At 39.6% G+C, this 15,827-nt stretch overlaps 1 protein-coding gene across 2 annotated transcripts in view; it reads right to left on the bottom strand.

Annotated features, from left to right (window-relative positions):
• epb41a (erythrocyte membrane protein band 4.1a) overlaps positions 1-13,576 on the bottom strand; it is a 178,530-nt gene extending 164,954 nt beyond the window's left edge. The window contains exons 1-2 of one of the 2 annotated variants that reach the window (XM_041213303.1): positions 13,440-13,576; positions 1,725-1,821 (exon numbers count right to left, since the gene is read on the bottom strand). The gene's annotated coding sequence lies outside the window, so the exon portion shown is untranslated. The remainder of the gene's footprint in view (positions 1-1,724; positions 1,822-13,439) is intronic. The other variant, XM_041213305.1, reaches the window with a different exon arrangement.
• Between the last annotated feature and the right edge of the window lie 2,251 nt (positions 13,577-15,827).

The following is a 15,827-nucleotide window of genomic DNA, read 5'->3' as shown; positions in this document are numbered from 1 at the left end:
TGTTCTTTAAAAGGCTGTGAAAAATGTATCTAATTTGCATTGAAACATTCTGAACTGTTTAGGGTTCAAAATTACAAATTTAAATAGTAAAATAATTTTGGGGGGCAAGTAAATGACAACTTATAGCTGCTTATTTGTGGGTTGATTAAAGAACAGACAAGCAGAAAGAATTCATTTAACTGTTTGTAAATAATCATACTGGCCGCCAGTGTAGCAAGAAAACAAGCAAATTTCAATAGACTGTGTTCCTCTATGCTATTTACTCATAGGACTGTGGCAAAGAAATTCCAACATAAACATTTTTCTAAAATTTTCGGCTACAGATTTAGGTTATTTACAAATTTGTAGTCTACTTGGCCATAAACCTTGTTCAAAACAGGACACCATAAAATAGTAAAGGAGCACATAGTAAGAAATGACAACTATTGTGGGATAAGTTACACAAATCAAGATGTAAAAATGCATTCACAGCATCAGTATCATTTCAAATAAAGCTGTTTGTTTATAGGCAAGGAACCAAGAAATTTTAGGGCTGATGTTGAATTTGGGTCACAACATTGCATCGGAATTAAATGTAAACAGATGAAAATGGGGCTTGGGACCACCAAAAGCCAAAGAAGTCTGAGAACTGGGACACAAAACTTAAATGAAGACCAGGTCAAACACTGGATGAAGATTACGGAATGGAAAAATAATGTTCAGGCCCAACATTCAATAGATCAATTCAACTGATACAATCATAACTGAATAATTTATGCGCTACAACGAAACCTTCATTATAGCACCAATAAAAGTCAGGAATGCAACAAAAGCATTTCTACTCCATTTTTTAAAACTGTTTTTGTAATCTTGCTTTCAAACAATAGCCACCGTACTCACCAAAATGACAGGCATCATAACGCACATCCATACATTGCCAATTTTCATCCACAACGTTTCATGGAAAATGAAGGAAAATAATTACTTCAGATAACAGATTGCAACCCAATGACAAAGCAGTATCAAAATCTACACTAAACAGACATGAATTTCAACTTGAAGCTTAGCTTTAAATAACTATGACCTAATAATGATACAATGCACTGTACAAGTGCTACTTGATCATTGGGGCCTAAGTACATAATACTATTGGCATTTCCTAAAAAAGGAACTCAAGTTAATAATGCAAAAAATACTGTAATATTTGGAACGGATATCGCATAGTTAAATTTCGACCTCTTCGATTCACAATATAAAATATAAATATGTAAAGCTTATGACCAAGAGCGTTGAAGAGCTGGTAATCCTTTTCAATGCATATGGTATGGAGTCCAAGAGGAGAAATTGCGGGATGAGTCATAACTTTTTGCATCCAGTTAAAATAACAAGTTACTAGGCTGGATTTAAATGTCATACTGTACCACTGCTGGAGGGCAAAATCAATAGATTAAACATTAGCCCCGTTCTTAGAACTAGAAAAAGGCACTTCTCCTAATTGCTAGATTATTTCAAAAGGAATAGGCTGTGGAGTTTTACTGGAAACATTTGTGTCAAACTTTGTGATGCTGGCATTACATATTTTGGTCTGGACATTAACTACCTTTATAATGTGGAATAGTTGCTTCAATAGTTTGCGGCTCAACTTAAAAAAAACATTTTATTCATAACACAAATTAGAAAAAGCTTTTCCTTCATAATATACAGTAACAAGATTATCAGATAGCGTTGATTATCTTATTACTTACACAGTCACAATCCTGGACAGTAATTTGGATCTGAAGGAGAATCCCATCAATGTTTCAGAATAAATTCACAGGTTGCCTTATTTTCTGCAGATTGTTCCTTTAAAATAAAAATAGTTTAAAAGAAAATGATTGGTAAAGCAGAGTGCACATGAAGAGAAAGAATTGGATTCCTCATAGGTATAAATATATTAACTAGATTGAATCTCATTGCCAGCTAGTCATATAAAGTGATGTTCTGATGCTTTGCCAAACTAGCCACACAAAGAAAGTATCTTGATTTTTGCTGCATAGTTAAGATCAATAATGCAAAATTGTATTCCTGGTTTTTGAAACTGTACATATTTGTTGTTCTGGTAAAGTCAAGAAACCTTAGTAATGCAGGCATGTTAATGATTTATGGATCACACTTCTAGTGATATCATGACCATCCTACCATCCTACTTTTAAAAGAGCTCTTGAGCTTACACTACAACGAACAGCCTCTATTGATAATCCTCAAACAGATGTTGGGATAAACTTAAAGCCAGAAATGTCTCTTCCAAAAAAAAATCCTTCCATTCCCACCACACACTGCCACAGTTAAAAGTTTTCCTACACATGCACTGGAAGCATGGAGGCTTAGAGAGAGCATTTTTCTCCATATGCAGAGAATTAAAACTGGTTAACTGCTTCATGTGATAGAATGTGGTAGATAGCAGGCAAATCCACCTAGATATTCTCCTGTCAATAGAGTAGTAGCTGCATGATCAGGTGCTAGAGAAGAAAAATACTCAGATTTGAGTTCAACCCTAGTCTGGCAATGGCAAAGGTAGCATTACAGACTGTGACAGGAGAAGAGACAGAGATTGAAAGAGGAAATTCCAAAACTCAGAGCATAGACAGTTGAATGGATGTCTTATGGTGCAGTAGGTAATGCTGCCCCTGAGCCAGAAGTTCCGGGTTCAAATCCCACTCTAGAACTTGATGGCCAAGGAAGGTGTATACATAATGGGCCAAACAGGTTGGGTAACAACTTGTAAATCCTTCCAATATATGCTAGTGGCAGGTGGTAAGAGCCATGTGATGGAAAGAAAATTGGAGCCTCTACCATCACAGTTCATAACTCCAGACTACAACATGCTTGTAAAAGTATACGTTGCCGCAACAACTCGGATTCCTTGAGGGACCAGTTGGCTGGATCAGATTGGTGCCAATAGCCTAGGGTTCATTCCTCGTTCTGGGACCTGCCGCCTTGCACTACCCATGGTGGAGGTCATGGTGCTGTGGGTTGGATCTGCCTTCAGGCAGAAAATTGAAGAAGAAGATGACAGCAGCTGAATGCCCCATCGTTGGTAGCCATGCAAAGTGAATGTGGGATGCATAAGCTGCCAGAGCTGGAAAAAAAGTTCTTGAGGGTTTCGAAGGTGGTGGATGGTAAATATATATGGAGGGACAGTACATTTCCAATTTGCATCACACAACAGATTCAACAATGGCCACATCCCATCAAAAGTGTAGAAATAATGGGTTGGGATTTTTTGCAGAAAATCTCTTTCTGGACCTTAATTTCAAATACAGAATAAGTGGGACATGAAGTGACTATCAATGAAACTGAAGTTGTTTAGTTCCTGAGAACTAATACATAAGTGATGGAACAATAGATAACATCTAATTATACAATGCTTTGTGACTGACAGCGTTGACTGGTAGCATAGATTTTTTTAAAAATTAGCAGAGCAATGATGCATTGTAAAGAAAGAACTTACATTTATGTAACTTCTTTCATGAGCTCAGGACTTCAAAGAACTTTTACCACCAGATAGAAATAAAGAAAAACTTGCATTTTATTTTTCTTCCCGATGGAAGAACATGTTACATTATTCTGGACTGTTACACCACTGGCCACTCAGATCTCTGCATAGGTGTAGAACAAAGGGTTAATATTATTCAGAGACAATTGTGGATTGGTGGTATATCACATTGGAACGTGTTATAAAACAAAAATATGTGAAATGTTCTGAGGATCAGTGTTTACACAAAGGCTATTGATTCCATGATCCGCAACAATTATTATTTAGATACAGAAAATCAGAAAATGCTCAGATTATAATTTTATTTTGTTCATATGGAGAACATAATTTTGTGACCAAGATTAACTGTCCACTTCTAAGACAAGTTAATCGAAACCAAAGGAGAGTAGAAATAGGAAAAGTGAAATAGAAAAATTAACACAATAGTCCAAATTTTAAACTAGTGGATCTCTTGTTGCGTTCCCACAGCGAGTCAGGACAATGAAAATTTTACTCAAGTACATTTGTGATGATGTGAATATCGGCATGGTGATCTGCTGGGGTTTATGAAGCTCTGTTTACTGCTAGAAGTGTGAAACTGAAGGATAACAATTGTGGTACAGCTAGTTTTAGCTTGGAAAATCTTACCAATTTGCGATGTGGCAAGGCCAGTCATTGTTGTCTATCCCGAACTGCCCTTGAACTGAGTGACTTACCCATTTTCAGAGGGTTGTTAAGAGTCAAGAGTAACCAGTAGATCAGATCAGGTAAGGATGGCAGATTTCCTTCCCCAAAGGGCACTAGCTAACCAGATAGGATTTGATGACAATCAACGATAGTTTCGAGGTCACTATTACTGAGACTAGCTTTCAATTCCAGATTTTTATTAATTGAATTTAAATTCCACCAGCTGCCATGGTGGGATTTGAACCCCTGTCCCCAGAGCATTAGTCTCTGGATTATTAGTCCAGTGTAATTGCCACCATGCCACTAGTTATACAGCTTTGGAATATAGAATCACCAGGACTGGAAAAGGCTTTTGTGATCCATTTGGCTGGTGGCAATAGACCAGCTGGGCCAGTAACTCAGACTTTTAGGGACAATGTTAAAAAAAGCTACTGGGCATCCATAAGCACTACAATGAAAATAGAGTGTCAGGGTGGCTGTACATGTCTCAGTTTAGAAGACTGTCATATGTTGTATGTTCAGCAAGTCCTATGAAGAGGTTCTGAGTCTTGTATGATTGAACATTAACTGTTTACTGATAACACATTACTATGTACACATATATAGGGTATAGCACAACCTATGAGCTAACTCCATGCTTGATTCTACATAGGTCTCTGTCCAGTCCACAACTGACGCTAGTCTCTGGTCATGTATCTCTTTACATCGCACTGTGGGCAGTACTGTTTCCAAATCCCACATTAACCCTTGCTATGCCAGATACACTTATATGACAAAGACCAGTGCTAATTTTGACACAAAAGCAAAATAGTAAAGATGCCAGACATCTGAAATAAAACAAAAAGCTTGTCCACCTGAAACACTAAATGTTTTTCTCTCTCTTCACAGGTACTGCCAACTAAGCATTTCAAACAATTTCTGTTTTTATTTTAGTGCTAATACAACAATTCCCTACACTTCTGATGAAACATTTTTGTTCCAGGAGACAGTAAATAATTCCAGATGAAAAGCTAGTACTGGCACAATGGACCAAATGACCTCCTTCAATACTGCTCAGCAGCACAATCACTGAGCCACCCTCAGAGTGTTCCAGATAACATATTACTCATTCACATGTTAACAATGCAGTCACGGGATTACCCATAGGATCTATTCATTTGCTAACTTTTGCATATTAACAGTTGAGGCAACTGAGCATCAAAAATAAAGAAGTACGAGCAAAACGATAACTATGAACAATTCCAATCATTATTATATCGCATGGCTGTTGCTTTGCAAAACAAATACTAGCTTTTGCAAATAAATGAACACCATGAATAATGATCATACTATTACCAGATCCTATTGCATTACTGCTCAACCAAATCCATTTGTAGATTGTAATAAAGCTACAAAGCAGTGCAATGTTGATAAAGAAACAAGGCTTCAATGCTCGGTTAATGGATTCTTGGCAGCTACAAGCTTTAATCTTTGCAACTTCAACTATCTAATGACAACAATTTAAATTTCAACTATCTTAAACCCCTGTTTTCCAATTTGATATCCCCCACTTCATAAAATTTCAAGCAAAATTTCAAATGTATGTTGCAGGCTTATCTTTCATACTAGCTTTTAAGAAAATATGGAATTAAAAATTGGTCTTAGTAACAGTAGCCATAAAATATCATTGATTGTTGTAAAAACCCATCTGGTTCACTACTGTCCTTTAGGGAAGGGAATCTGCCGTCCTTACCTGGTCTGGTCTACATATGACTCCAGACCTACAGCAATGTGGTTGAATAGTAACTGCCCTCTGAAAAGGCCTAGCAAGCCACTCAGTTCAAGGGCAGTTAGGGATGGGCAACAAATGCTGGACTTACCAGTGACGCCCACATCTCATGAAAGAATAAAGAAAAAAACAGATCTATTGGGTGGAGGACTGACCAGTTACTCAGGACACAGGCAATGGAATATGTTATGCTGGCACCCCCTCTCTCAAGCTGATAAAGCTACCCAATTATCCATCCAGCTACTACAACTTTCATTGATAAATAGATTACTGTATTCAGTTACTAACAGAGGTTTTTAAAAATCTTTCACAGGGTGTGGACATCGCTGGCTTGGCCAGCATTTATTGTTCATCCCTAATTGCCCTCGAGAAGGTGGTGGTGAGCCACCTTCTTGAATCGCTGCAGACCACGTGGTGTAGGTACAACCACAGTGCTGTTAGGAAGGGGGTTCCAGGATTTTGATTCAGCAACACTGAAAGAACAGTGATATAGTTCCTAGTCAGGATGGTGTGTGGCTTGGAGGGGAATTGCAGGTGGTGGTGTTCCCATGCATCCGCTGCCCATGTCCTTTGAGGTGGTAGAGGTTGTGTGTTTGGAAGGTGCTGTCGAAGGAGCCTTGGTGAGTTCCTCCAATACATCTTATAGATGGTACACACTGATGCCACTCTGCATCAGTGGTGGAGGGAATGAAAGTTTAAAGTGGTGGATGGGACGTCAATCAAGCAAACTGCTTTGTCCTGGATGGTGTCATTGTGTTAATTTATGTTTCTAAAGTCTGATAGTTGGATACTTTAAACATTTCACTTGTTACTAAAAATAAATAATGCAAATTAAACAAAATAATATTTAATTATAATTTTTCATTCAACAGCATTTTCAAATAGGAAGTTATCATACATATTAGATCAGTTATTAAAATACATTAAGTCTTTAAATTATAACGTTGGATAAGGCAATTAACCACAATAATCTAAAATACATATCAAAACTTTCAGAAGTACACAAAGTATGCCAATTTTAAACCATCAACTAAATATGTTTATTGAGCCAGCAAGTATAGGAACTGTGCACTATTACATTTTTTTTAAAAATCTGGCAATTCAGTACCATGTTCTATCAAAGTTAAATAATTATGGTTCTGGTTACTGTATTAAATGAAAAGGCTGCAGATGTGTAAGCATGCAGACAATCAGTTTGAAAGAAATATGTTGAAGAGAACCAAGATCAAAGCTGGCATTTGCCAATGCAGTTCTCTGAATTTTATACACTTCAATTTTAATGGAGATTACAGAGCAATTTAAAAGACTAGTCAATATTCATTGATTGGATGTGGGCATCACCGGCAAGGATGTCACTTATTGCCCATCCCTAATTGCCCTTGAGAAGTTGGTGGTGGTGAGCTGCCTTCTTGATAACTAAGTGCAGAGGCCAATTAAGGGTCAATCACATTGCTGTGGTCTGGAGTCACATATAGGTCAGACTAGATATGGACAGCAGGTTTTCTTAAAAGATATTAGTGAACCAGGTGGGTTTCTATGGCAATCTGGTAGACACATGGTCATAAGTAGTGATATTTGTTTTTTATTCCAGATTAATTTAAATATCTGAATTTTAATTCCCCAGTTGCCATAGTGGGATTTGAACTTAGATCTCTGGATCATTATTCCAGGCATCCGGATTACCAGCCCAGTGACATACCCACTAAGCTATCATTCTCATGAGAGTGCAGATACATCAAAATATGCATAAGCTTGGACCATAAGCATAGTCCTATCTTGAATTCACTTCATGGCCTTTTATTTACTACATACTAATTAGTTTGTTTCCATGCTTTGTCCTGAATTTTTGAGCTAAGCCTCCATATTATCTGCAGACAGCAGGCATGGGAGCATTTTAAAAAGGGGATTAAAGGTTTTTAATCTTTTAATTACCCCAGACTATAATTGAAAGTTTTTAAAATAAGCTTCAATTAATTTTTTTTTATTCATTCATGGGATGTGGGCTTCGCTGGCTGGGCCAGCATTTATTTCCCATCCCTACTTGCCCTTGAGAAGGTGGTGGTGAGCTGCCTTCTTAAACCGCTGCAGTCCATGTGATATCAGTACACCCACAGTGCTGTTAGGAAGGGAGTTCCAGGATTTTGACCCAGCGACAGTGAAGGAACAGCGATATATTTCCATTTGAGGATGGTGAGTGACTTGGAGGGGGACTTCCAAAGATGGAATTCCCATCCATCTGCTGCCTTGTCCTTCTAGGTGGTAGTGGTTGTGGGTTTGGAAGGTGCTGTCTAAGGAGCCTTGGTGAATTCCTGGAGTGCAGGAATGCTGATGTTTATGCTTCTGCTTTTACATATTTTCATAAGCAAGGATCTTACTTGAAATGGAGTGTTTCTATATAATTTTAGTTAATAATTAAAATAAATTAAATACTGTAGTAAACATTTATATAAAGTATAAGGTATGTCAGTGCAGCTCCACCATGTGGAATGTGCATCTTGCAGGATGTGGGAAGTCATGCAGGCACAAAGTGTCCTCGAATACTACAACTGCAGGAAGTGTCACCAGCTGCAGAAACTTGAGCTCTGAGTTGCGGAGCTTGAATGGCGGCTGGAGTCACTATTGTGCATCCACAAGGTTGAGGATTAGGTGGATAGCATGTTTAGAGAGGTGGTCACACTGCAGCTAAGAAGTACCCAGGCAGAGAGGGAATGGGTGACTGCCAGAGTATCTAAGAGAAACAGGCAGGTAATGCAGGAATCCCCTGAGGCTATCTCCTTCGCTAACTGCCTTTTCATTTTGGATACTGGTGAGTGAGTTGGTTCCTCAGAGGGCTGTAGCAAGAGCTAAGTCTGTAGCACCGCAGGTGGATCAGCTGCACAGGAGGAGAGCAGGAAGAGTGGAAGTGCTATAGCAGTAGGGGATTCCATAGTTTCTGGAGTTGACAGGCATTTCTGTGGCTGTACACGGGACTCCAGGATGGTGTGTTGCCTCCCCGGTGCCAAGGTCAAGGATGTCACTCAGTGGCTGCAGAACATTCTTTTGGGGCAGGGTGAACAGCCAGAGGTCATGATCCACATTGGGACCAATGGTACAGGTAGGAAAAGGGATGAGGTCCTGAAAGCAGATTTTATGAAGTTAAGAAGGAATTAAAAACAGGACCTCAAGAGCAGTAATCTCAGGCTTACTCCCAGTGCCACATGGGCGTTAAATATTCCTGGATACAAGGTGTCTAGGAGAGATAGAAAAGGAAGAAAAGCTGGCGGAAGGGTGTCGGGGAGTGGCAATATTGGTTAAAGATGGCATTACAGTACTGGAGAGAGAGAAAGTTCCAGAGGGGTCAAGGACAGAATCTCTCTGGCTGGAGGTGAGGAATGAAAAAGGTGCAATAACATTGATTGGTGTGTTATATAGACCACCAATTTGTGGAAGGGATGTAAAGAAACATATTTGCAAAGAAATTATGGAGAGGTGCAAGAGTTATAATCATAATGGGAGACTTCAATTATCCAAATATAGACTGGGATAGGAATAGGACAAGAGGGGTGAGAGTTCCTGGAACGTGTTCAAGATAATTTTCTGCAGCAGTATGTTTCCAGTCCAATGAGAGGACTTGCACTTTTGGACCTGGTTCTGGGGAATGAGTTGGCCCAAGTGGATCAAAGTGGCAGAATCTCTGGGGACAGTGACCACTGTATCATAAGTTTAGGTTAATCATGAAAAAGGATAGAGAACAATCCAGAGCAGGGATACTTAACTGGGGGAAAGCCAGCTTCGATGGGATGAGAACGCATCTGAGTTGAATGAGTTGGAATCAAATGTTGGCAGAAAAGACAGTGGCTGAATAATGGGCCACCTTCAAAGAAAAGGTATTGCAGGCAATGTCAAGGTATATTCCCTTGAAGGGGAACAGTAGGGCAAATAAATCCAGAGCGCCCTGGATGTCAAGAGAGATAGAGGTAAAGACGAAAAGGAAGAAGTGCACATACGACAGATATCAGGTAGAAAATACAATGGAGAATCAGGCTGAATATAGAAGGACCAGACAGGAAGTGCAGAAACTAATAAGAAAAGCCAGCTGAAAGCAGGAAAAGAGGCTGGCAGTGAACCCAAAAGGGAATCTCAAGGTCTTCTATAAGCATGTAAATAATAAAAGGGTAGTAAGAAAGGGTAGGGCCAATTAGGAGCAAAAAAAAGGAGACTTGCATGTGGAGGCTGGAGAAATAATGGAGATGTTGAATGAGTACTTTGCATCTATCCTTATAAAGGAAGAACTTGCTACTCAAGCCGAGATAAGAGAGGAGGTAACTGGTACAGTAGAAGAACTTACAATCGAGAGGAAGGAGATGTTGGAAAGGCTATTTTTACTTAAAACAGATAAGGTACCAGGACTGGATGAGGTGCATCCAAGGGTACTGAGGGAAATGAGAGTGGAAATTGCAGAGGCACTAGTGATAATCTTCCAGTCTTCCTTAGACACAGGGGAGGTGCTAGAGGATTGGAGAACTGCAAATATTACACCCCTTTTTGAACAAGGGTGTAAGGATAAAGCTAGCAACTACAAGCCAGTCAGTTTGACCTCAGTGTTAGGGAAACCTCTGGAAACTATAGTACGGGATAAAATCAATAATCACTTAGACAAGCGCAGGATAATTAAGGAAAGCCAGCACGGATTCATCAAGGGAAAATCATGTTTAACTAACTTGCTGGAGTTTTTTGAGGAGGTAACAGAGAAAGTTGATAAAGGAAATGCTGTTGATGTGGTGTATATGGATTTTCAAAGGCATTTGATAAAGTGCCATACAACAGACTTGAGCAAAATTCTAGATCATGGAATAAAAGGGAAAGTAGGCACTTGGCTGAGTGACAGGAAACAGCATATTGATAAATGGTTGTTTTTCAGATTGGAGAAATGTTTGTAGTGGAGTTCCTCAGGAGTCTGCGTTGGGACCCTTGCTCTTCTTGATATATACTAATGACCTAGACTGTGGTGTGCAGGCATGATTTCAACATTTGCAGATGATATTAAGATTGGAAATGTTGTCAACTGTGATGGGGATAGTCTTGAACTTCAAAAGGACATAGACATTTTGGTGGATTGGGCAGACAAGTGGCAGATGAAGTTCAATGCAGAGATGTGTGAGGTAATTCATTTTGGCAGGAAAGATATAGTGAGACAGTACAAAATAAACGGAGAGCCTCTGAAGGAGGTGCAGAAACACAGGGACCTCGGTGTATACATACATAGGTCATTGAAGATGGTAGGGCATGTTGAGAGAGCAGTTAATAAAACATATAGTATCTTAGGCTTTTTTGATAGAGGCATTGAGTACAAGAATAAGGAGGTGATGTTGAACTTGTATAAGACACTATTTGGACCTCATCTGGACTTCTGTGTCCCCTGTCTCCAGCTGTGGGCACCATACTTGAGGAAGGATGTGAAGGCATTGGAGAGAGTACAAAGGAGATTCACAAGAATGATTCCCAGGATGAAGAACTGTAGCTATGAGGATAGATTGGAGAGGTAGGTACTGTTTTCCTTGCAGAAAAGAAGGCTGAGAGAAGACTTGATAGAGGTGTTCAAGATCCTGAGGGGTATGGACAGGGTAAATAGTGAAAAATTGTTCCCAATCAAGAGAACATCAAGAACTAGAGGGCACATATTCAAAATAATTGGCAAAAGGGGTAAATGTGATGTGAGGAATTTTTTTTCACCCAGAGGATGGTTGAACTCTGGAACGAACTTTCTGAAAGGGTGGTGGAGGCAGGTTCGATCGAGTTATTCAAAAGGGAATTGGATTGCTTCCTGAAAAAAGAGAATGTACAAGGTTACAGAGATAAGGCAGGGGAGTGGGACTAAGTGGAATGCTCTTTCAGAGAACCAGTGCAGACTCGATGAGCCAAATGGCTTCCTTCTGCACTGTGAAGATACTACGATACTGTGAACTTCATGCACCTTTTTCCTAACTCAGTTCTGAAAGGACACATCAAGTACTGAAAACAGGGGAGGAAACTGCCTTGAAAGAGTCACTGCTGGTTTGAATTAATAACAGTGATCATTCCAACCATACATATTACAGGATGTATTGTTCTCATGAATAAAAGTAATTGGTCAATCTTGCTTCTATTTATGGAGATGGAACTGGCAAATGTTGTGGTTATCATGATGTCATAGGTAAGCTGTGATGATTCACTTCATCTGGTTGTGAATAAAACAAGGTTTTCCCAAAAACTTGTTCAATGAATGTCCAGTACGACTTGATCACACTGTTTCACTGCAAGCCATTTGATTAAAGCCTCGGAAACATCATTGAAATAGTGTTGGTATTAATTTGTAAAAAATTATCATGTGTTTTCAGTAACTGAACAAAAAATTCAAGTTTAAACGAAAAATATCCAATAAACAGAACGTATTGAGAAGATTCAAGGCATAAAACTACAAAATCAATACAGCCCAGTTATCTACGAACAGCAGACGGCAGTGTATTAGAACTCCGCTAATGCTGTTAAAAACTGCCGTGCTCATAAATATTTTTATTTAGCTGGTGCAAGAAGAATCTAACGCTAACTCGTTCAGTAAGAATAAAATATCAATTCTGTACGTTTGAACAACGCTTTCAACCTTACAGTTGTTTAATAGCTGCTGTCCCAGAAACAAGTTATATGTAAACATCTGAGCTTGCGTTCAGAGTTTAATGCAAGTTACAAGAAAAAACTATACGAAGCAGGCGTTTTTCTTAAAAAAACATCACCCCTTCAGAATTGTGTTTTCGTTTCTTGAGGTAACTACTACAGCAAGAAAAACTGAAACATGGCAAACACGTCAGCATCACAATAAAGGATCGGGTTAGATAGATATTTGCAAAAATCCACATTACATTACGAAAGGAGACGGGAATCGTTCAACGCAAATCGCTCTCTTATCTAATCCTGCCGGTTTATCCCGTCTGGTTTGTCAATTCTTCAAACAGGGCACTGCAGCAACTGTCCGGCTTATAAATACTTTTTTTTTAACTTCTTGGTGGGGGGGGGAAATTACAAATGTAGAATTTCTAACCATCAGAAGGAAAGTGGTGTCCCCGAGAATTATGCCGGGGATCTCCCTCCTTTAGCCTGAAGGAGGGACTGAGGTGCAAATTCCGCAGTGCTGCTGCTGCCCTTTCCTCAACTCATTCCCCCCCTCTCTCTCTGTCTCTCTCTCTCCATCTCAAACACAAGATCCAAAAGCTCCTATTAAAAGTCGGAGGTCGAATGTATGTATGTATATATATATATATATATATATAAATAAATAAAGTGGAATTAAAAGGCACCTCTCCCCTCCCCCACCTCCACACACCTGGGCCGGTGCAGGTAAGCAGGAGAAAACATGTCTTAGCAACCAGCGCCGGCCCCTGGTTACCCACCTCAGACCTCGGGATTTTATTATCAAATCGCCGTGACAACACTCCCGAACGCCTCTAAGACGCCAGCGGGTGTGAGGAAAAGTCCTACCTGAAATTGGTCGGATGCTGCACTAATTTTTTTTTTCCCCCTCCCCCCCACAAACCCTCTTCTCCTTCCTCTCCCGCACTGGCTCTCTCCCGGCCGGCCTAAACAGCCTCTTCGCAACCGACCCCGAGCGCCACATAGCGCCCACCTCCCCCCCGCTGCCAATTGGCCAGCTGCGCTGATTGACACTAAGCATTCCCATCACTATTGGTCCCTCCCGGATCACTCAAACCGACAGGGGAACGCCCCCTTTACTCTCTTTCCCTCCCCCCACACCTCCCACAGTGGCCCCGCCCCCATTTGATCTGTCACTGATCAGCTTGAGTGACAGCAAAGGGAGTCGGGGGGGGGGGGGGGGGGGGTGGGGTCCTCAGCATTGCAATGCCATGATTTTGTGTTGGAGGGAGAGAAGAGAGAAAGAACAGCTTCATTGCATATTATACGGTGCAATGCAGCTTCATTTCAAACCTTTGGACTCTGCTGTTCTGAGTTGTGTAACATGATACCTGCTTTTGCCAACCTGCTTCTTTCAATATGCCACCCCCTCCAACTCAACCACACAAACTGCCGCTACATATATGTACAGTCGTACAGGTTGTTCTGTGTTCCAAAACAATAAATTGCCTGAGGGTTGAGATGACATTGAGAAAATTACTCAGACTCGATCTTGTGGTCCATGACATCATCTCAACCTCTGTATGGTTTACTGTGTTGTATGAACTTCAGCTTGCCTGTTTAATTATGCAATACTCACCTGGTATTTGTACAATTTATAACCGACCTTTGAATCATGTGGCCATTCTGTATTTTGTTGTCACTAGTTAGTTCCATTCATCTTCAATAATTAAAAAAAAATCCAATTTTAAAAGTAAAGATATTAAAAACAATAGCTTTACTGTATTCATTTTTTTTAAAAAAATAATTTTTGGTTTATAAACTCAATTTACAAGATGTAAAAGAAGAGATCCATAACATAGATTTGTTTTAGAAACTTGATATGTTATTAACCCTGTTCTCTTTTTACATGCCTCATTTGTAATCTACATCTAAAATCAAGATTATAAATACATTTGTATGAAGTTACCTGCATTTATTATAAAAAATACTTGAAAGGCAATGCAGAGTGGATCTTGGAATTCAGAGGCAATCCACAGCATCTACCTGCTTAAAACTAATCTCTAAAATTTAAGAAAAATGTAGATTTTATAGTTTACCTATTTGTTTATTTGCGGTCATAATTTCTTGTATGTAAATCAAAAATCTGTGCTTAAGAACAAAAGCAGGCACACTGAACATGAAAAGTGACAAGAAACATTCTAACGTTTTAATTTTGAATTTGCTTTAGGAAAAGATCAAAATTAATGAATGACAGAGCTCTATCTAGTTTATAGCACTGAAACCCTGCAATTGAGATAACCAGTTTTTGTTATTCTGTAAACTTTTCATATACCGAGTATACTCTTCAACTTTCTTTATCTATCACACTCACTTATTTGCATTATCACAACATCTTTAATTTGAACGGGAGTCATCACTATATGGATAACTAAAACTATTCTCAACAGTTATCAGAATTTTGCATAGTGGTTATGTTATTAGATGAGTAATCCAGGGACCTAGACCAATGATCTGGAGTTATGAGCTTAAACCCCACCATGGCAACTATGGAATTGAATTGCAGTTAATGAAATAACTCTGACATAAAAGGCAAGTGTCGGTAATAGTGACCATATAACTACTGGATTGTAATAAAAGCCAATCTGGTTCACTAATGCCCTTTAGGAGAGAAAATTTGTATCTTTACCCCATCTGGCCTATGAATGACTCCTGGCCCAGAGCAATGTTGTTGACTTTTAACTGCCCTCTGAAATGGCCTAGCAAGCCACTCAGTTGTTATGAAGTTGCCCTTCGCAAGACAATTAGCGATTGGTAATAAATGCTGGCTTTGCCAGTGATGTTCACTGTGAATAAATCTTCTTCTTAGGCAGTCCTTTGGAATTAAGGATGACTTGCTTCCACCCCGATTCGATGTTGGCTCTTAAGTCCAATGTGTGATCTGCAGGCTCTGCCACATGCAGGGCAGGTGGTGCTTGAAAAGTTGGGTAGATGAGTTGTTTGGAGGTTTGTGAGTTCCCTCCGACCCCTCAACTTCACTCTGTACATTCCCAATAAAGTCTCTTGATGTGTTCAGTGCCTTCCTGGATGATCCTTCTCCATTTTAGTCAGTCATGAGCCAGTCAATAATGACAGCCATATCAGCCAAATAGATTGCATGACACACCTGATACAATTCCCTTCCTCGTGGAAAACAAGGTAGCCCAAACCGGAGGCAGCAGGAACTAACTGGAGGTGGATGGCGTTCCTGCATCTCCTGTCCACCATGGAAGAGAT

This window comes from Carcharodon carcharias, chromosome 19 (genome assembly GCF_017639515.1).
Source record: "Carcharodon carcharias isolate sCarCar2 chromosome 19, sCarCar2.pri, whole genome shotgun sequence".
NCBI classification, from domain to species: Eukaryota; Metazoa; Chordata; class Chondrichthyes; order Lamniformes; family Lamnidae; genus Carcharodon; species Carcharodon carcharias.
Note: the sequence above shows the minus strand (reverse complement) of the source record. Positions and strands in the feature narration are given on the sequence as shown.